This window comes from Gekko japonicus, unplaced genomic scaffold (genome assembly GCF_001447785.1).
Source record: "Gekko japonicus isolate JY-2015 unplaced genomic scaffold, Gekko_japonicus_V1.1 scaffold463, whole genome shotgun sequence".
NCBI lineage: Eukaryota > Metazoa > Chordata > Lepidosauria > Squamata > Gekkonidae > Gekko > Gekko japonicus.
The window spans coordinates 341,267-347,722 of record NW_015160224.1 but is presented as its reverse complement, the minus strand read 5'-3'; positions in this window follow the sequence as shown (position 1 = coordinate 347,722).

The window sequence follows — 6,456 nt, the reverse complement described above, 5'->3', positions numbered from 1 at the left end:
TGGATGTGTGTGCTTTTTGGGTGGGGGTGATTTTAATAATTTTAAGATGTGATTTTGTTATGTATTTTTCAGTTGGTTTCCCACCTTGGGGGTGATTATAATTTTTGTGAAATCAATAAATAAGGGAAATACTTAAGGTTCAACCAGGCAAAAGTAATTCTGCGAATAAACTCAGAGTTATTGCTAGCATTTTCCGGCAAGTTTGAATCATCCTTCCTGAGATGTTGAAACACTGAAATCCAGAGTGCTAATGCAAATTGGCAGGAGAAGGATCCATAACTCAGCAGCAGAAAGGGTGTATTTGGAAGTGACTATCTGGCTTCCTTTCAGTACTTTGGCTGATTGCCTACAGCAAGTATTACCTCTAGATGAGGAGGAAAAGACAGATTATGTAAAGAACATGAGGACTTCTCTGGAGTCTCCCCCCCCTTGAAAAACATATTCTAAATGACTTGCATAGGTATGTTGGTCAGGTAGGAAGTAATGTTTTTTGGAGACATGTAGCTTGTGTGGATTAAACTGCACATCTGTACTAAACTGAGTCTGGTACCAAGCTTGGGCACCAGCTGGTTAGGTGCACAGATGTTACTAACATGCATAACATTTATAAATAATGTTAGCATTTGTACAGCACTTGCAGCATCAAAGTGCTTCACATATATTATCTAGCAGTGAACACATGAAACTGCTTTATACTAAATCAGACCCTCTGAACACATGAAACTGCTTTATACTAAATCCGACCCTTAGTCTATCAAAGTCACTGTTGTCTACTCAGGCTGGCAGCAGCTCTCCAGGGTTTTAGGTAGAGGTCTTCCATATCACAGACCACCTGATCCCTTTAACTGGAGATGCCAGGATTGAACCTGGGACCTTCTGCATGCCAAGCAGATGCTCTGCCCCCCTAGCCATGGCCTTCCCCCCAGTTGTGATCCCTATAACAACTGACATTAAGGGCTGGAACCCTGGACTTGTAGGGGGTGAACAAACTCTATTTTGCCAAGGTGCCTTTGTTCAGACATCACAGCAGGTTGGTTCTTGATCAAACGGGAAAGTTTTGGATCTCGCTTTGTGTGCAAATGGAGGACAGTGTGAGTCTGACTAGGTTAATCTGTACGTGCCCCGATGTCTGGACACAGCTGACATCTTGTTCTTATAGCAGCCCTGAGGTTGCCAACACCCAGGTGGTGGCTTGAGATCTCCTGGGACTATAACTGATCTCCAGGCGATAGAGAGATCAGTTCTCCTAGAGAAAACGGCTGTTTTGGAAAGTGGACTCTGTGGCATTACACCCTGCTGAGGTTGCTTCCTTCGCTAACCCCTGCTTTCCTCAGGCCCCACCCCCAAAATCTCCAGGTATTTCCCAACCTGAAGCTGGCAATCTTACAGGTAGGCTGGTATCCTTGTATTACCAAATGAGGTTGGCAGTGTCTTGCCAAAGGCTGTCGAGTTTGTGATAGAGGTGAAATTCGAACTTGGGACTTGCAGACCTTAGTATTTTTTAGCCTCTTTACTTATACCTGCTTCATGTCTATAGCTAGTATGCTTTAGACATGTCATCCTCCGGAGACGTTGTGTCCACTGCAGTCACAAAACATGTTTGCATGCAAGTAATCGAGCTCTTTTTGCATGCTGCTGAAATGGTGTGATTGAATGGACTTTCTTTTGCCTCCCAGCTAAATTATTCATTGCTTCGCCAAAGAAATGCTTTTGTCTGCTTTTGGTGGGTCAGCATTCTCTGCAAATATTCTCTCATTCTTTCTCCACCTACCTCCATACATCCATTTTAATGTGGGGACTCTGGCTACTTAAAACCAGCCTAGAAACTTCTTGTTTAGAAAAAGGAATGTGGGGCATAGGGTGGCCATCGAAAACCAAAGCTCTGTTGTTGTTTTGTTAAAAATGCCAGCCCCGTTGACCCCCACCCCCCACACTGTTTCTTTAAAGAAAAGAGAAGAAAAAGGCATCAAATATGTATTTTGAATTAATAGAAAGGAAGTATGTAGCTGAGAGCACTGGAAGGATAAATGAGAAGACCATGAGTAGAAATGATAAAGAAAGTCTGACGAAAGTAAACATTGGGCCTTAGCTTATCCCTGGCAAATAGGCCTAGCCGGGAAGTAATTCCTACTTGCCACATTTCTCTCTCCCCCTTCCTCCAGGAAGATAAGTGCCGTTTACCTCTTTCTTCCCTCCCTTCTTTTTATCTTAAAGACAACTGTTGTATACGAGCCCAAGTCAGCCGTAACTCTCAAAGGCTTTATGCCACAATACATTTGTCGGTCTCCAAGGTGCCGCAAGACTTACTATTTTGCCTGTGAGGCAGAGAGAGTGACTGTCCGGCATCTCCGGTTGAATTTTTGTAGCTGAGTGGTGGTTTGAATTGCGGACCTAGTCCAGCACTCTAACCATTACACCACACTGTCCCTCAGTTCACTGCATGTGTTACTGTATATTATTTCTTCTCGCAGGGTGTCAGTTTTCTGATAAATCCACTGGTTGGTCCTTGTGAGGTACGACACCTTTCCTTACCTCTGCTTGTCTGACTTTGGATATCTGGACCCCATGAAGGCTCAACCTCCAGGAGGGTTACACTTACAGCCCCCATCCCTAAAGGAGCAAATTTGACCCTACAATCTCCCTTAATGTCTGCAATTCTAACATAAGGTGCCGGAGTCCATCAGTGGCTTTTACCCAGAAGGTATAGATGGAACACAATGAATTTCACATTACCCTTTTTAAGCCGTTTTGAAGCCGTTTTTGATTTGTCGTGGAGTAAACCGGTATAGGGCTGCTATTTCACACATGGCTTTCCCCTACCGGTAAACAGCTGGATCTGAAGCGGTTTGCCATTTCAGACTGCGCTGATTTTTCCTGCCATTTTTTGCCCACGCGGGCGATCTCTGGCTTTTTTTTTAATGTTCGCTTTAGAGCGCCATAGCGTTATAACACAACACTCAAGGTATTCCAGTGGGGTTGCTATAACGCTGTTTTGCTGTTGTGTAATAGCGCTATAGCGCTCTAAAGCGACAGTTAAAAAAAAGCCAGAGATTGCTCGTGCGGGCAAAAAATGGCGGGAAAAAGCGTTTCAGATCCGGGAGAAGAAACTGAAGACTATTCGAAGTGGTTTACAGGTAAAACAGTTCAGCCCCGTTTCCTGAATGGAACAGAAGCGTTTGTGTGTGAAAGTACAAATATATTCTGGTAGGGAACCGGTTCTAAAATCGTTCTGTCTGAAATGTCAGACCAGAAACCATTTGGGAACCATTCCTGAACCGGAATATATCGTTTGTCTGAAATTCCTCAATGTCTGAGGCAGGGATGCTCTGTATTCTTTGGTGCTTGGGAGGCCACAGTGGGAGGGCTTCTGGAGTTTTGTCCCCACTGGTGGACCTCGTGATGGCCCCTGGGTTTTGGCCACTGTGTGACACAGAGTATTGGACTGGATGGGCCATTGGCTTGATCCAACATGGCTTCTCTTCTGTTCTTAACCAGGGTCAGTTGCAGAGGAGCCCAAGTTCCTCACTGTCTAGCTTTGTATCCATTTTTTTCTTTCTGTTCTTATGGTCTGGGGCAGTGATGCTCTGTATTCTTGGTGTGTGGGAGGCAACAGTGGGAGGGTTTCTGGAGTTCTGGCCTTTCTCTGTACTCTTGGTGCTTGGGGGGCAACAGCAGGAGGGCTTCTCAGGTTCTGGCCCTGCTGGTGGGGTCCTGAGCCCAAGACAGTGCCCACCAACACCTTTCCTGGTGCCTGCCAATTGCTCTTAGAAAGTGGTGGGTCCACTTTCTTATCAGAAAGCCCTGCTTTTTGCCCAGCTGGGCTTTGTATTGGCCACTGGACATCTGATTTGCCATACAGATTTTTTTCTTCATTGTATGGGTCGTCAGCCTTTTGGAGCCTGTAGACACCTTTTAAATTCTGACACAGGGTGGTGGGTGCAACTGCAAAATGGCTGCTTCAGGAGGCGTGGCCAGCAACAAAATGACTGCTATGGGAAGCGGAGCCAACCACAAATGTCAGGAAGTGAGGTTATACATACCCAATAATAACTCGTCAACAACATAGGGTTGCCAGGTCTGGGTTGGAAAATACCTGGAGACTTTGGGGGTGGATCCAGGAGAGGGTGGGGTTTGGGGAGGGAAGGGGCCTCAGCAGGGTACCATGCCACAGACTCCACCCTTCAAAGCAGCCATTTTCTCCAGGGGAGCTGATCTCCGTCAGCTGGAAATCAGTTGTAAAAGCGGAAGATCCCCAGGCCCCACCCGGAGGCTGGCAGCCCTACCTCAGCACTGCAGGCAGAATATTTTTTGCAAAAAGACAAGAACGAAGTTCGAGTGCAGGGGCACCTTTAAGACCAACAAAGTTTCATTCAAGGTATAAGCTTTCATTTGCCAGCACATTTCTTCAGATACAGAAGTGTGGTTGCACATGAAAGCTGATACCCAGAATTAAACTTGGTTGGTCTTAATGGTGCCCCACTGGACTCCAACTTTGTTCCGCTGCTTCAGACCAACGTGGCAACCCAGCTGGATTTATTTTGCGTACACACAGTTTACCTTCCGTCACACAGTGAAGATCCTTATGCTATGGTGGTAAGCTTTCCAGATTAAGGAAAATTCTGATTTGGGTACTTTTCTAGTATGCAGTTCCCCAAGTCTCCATGCTGAGGTGGCAAATTCTTTGGCTGAACTCCAAGAGCTCTGCACTGTTGCCTTATTGGGAAACACAAGTAAGGGGGGGGGGCGTCCCAGCTGAGCTTTATGTGGGTGTAAGGTTGGAACAGTGAGACATGAGCTCAGGCTCACAACAGTTTATGCTTGAATAAATGTTATAATCTTTAAGGTGCCACTGGTCTCCTGTTTAATTTTGCTACAGCAGACTAACACAGCTATCATGCTGGACCTACAGTTTATTCATTTGTTTATTTTACTTAATTTATACCCCACCTTTCCTACCCAATAAGGTCCCAAAGCAGATTATGCTGTTCTGTTTTCGTCCATTTTATCCTCACAACAACCCTGTGAGGTATGTTAAGGGTAAGAGCCTGTCACTGGCCCACGGTCATGCAGCAAGCTTCCATGGCAGATTGGGAATTCGAACCCTGCTTTCCTAAATCCTTGGCCCGCACTCTTAGCTGCTACTCCATACTGGCTGTCCATATGAGGAAGCTTTCCAGTTGCCAGTTAAGCCAAAACTAAAATATTTGTGCCAGCTAACTGACCCACAGTAAAGCACATATATGCATTCCATGGAGGCAAGCTTTTAATGCCCTGTTTGTACCATCCCAAAAATGTGATGTTGTTTATTTCTGCTCCATAGAGATGCATGTCATATGATCTTCCGAAACAGCCCCTGATGGCGTTTTCGTGATGAGTCTATATTTGCCCGAGGGAAAGGAAGGCATGTGGCTAAGTTGGAAGGCAGAATTAACATGTTTTAACAGCTGGCAAAGAAAGGAAGAGCTTTATGGGGTGAGGAAGAAAGGGAGGCGGGAGCGTTTAGGATGAGGTCAAATATCGGAGGGCAGCAGGAAGAGGGGGAGTCGCTTAGTGGTGATAGATCATGTGCTTTGCATGCCGAAGGTGCAGGTTGACTCTGGAGCATCTCGCTTTAAGGGGTCTTCAGTGGCAGGACTGGGAACGGCCCCTCATAGCCTGAGACCTGGGAGAGCTGCTGCTAGTGAGAGGAGAAGAGCTGGACTAGAGGGACAAAGGTTTGCTTAACAAAACAACAACTGGGCAGTACCAGAACGACTTTTCGTCATGGGCTCTTGTGACTGGACACTGCAGTGCTTCTAGAACTGAAGTGGTCGCAGTGAGCTCCTCGCCTCAAGGATGATCTCGTGCAATGTGCATGCCTGGGGCCGGACGAGCGCCAATCCCATTCGGTTCTCACCTCTTTTGACAGCATGTAATGACCATCTTGTGGAAAATCTTTTTTTTTAATAAATAACATTTTATTTTTACTTGAGACAAACAAACATACACAAATCGGGGGGTTCCATTTCATCACTAAAGTATCTAGTTATATATCTCATACAATATATAAATATCTATTTTCTATATTCCACCTTATTTTTATGTATATTCTTTTGCAATTGGTTTAAAATAAAATTCCTGTTCCTTTCAAATTGGTTATATGTCAGTCTAATTTATAAGATCTTGAAAAATTGTATAGTCTCTCTTGTCCAAAAGGTGTTGACCTTCTTCTCTTAAAAGTATGTGTAGTCTCACATATCTGGAAAGTTTTAACCTTTTTTGTGGGATTTCATCCTCTTCTTCATTCTCTGGTTTCTCCTCTTAAGTTTTAAAGTCTTAATTCTGTGTCTTTTCCCCTTGTATGTAAGGAAAATAGCTTCTGGAAGTAGCCCTCTATATTCAATTCTTTGGATGGTTTGAGGTTCCATATATTCTTTACTTTTTACTCTCTCTGAAGGAAAATTTCATTTGCTGCTG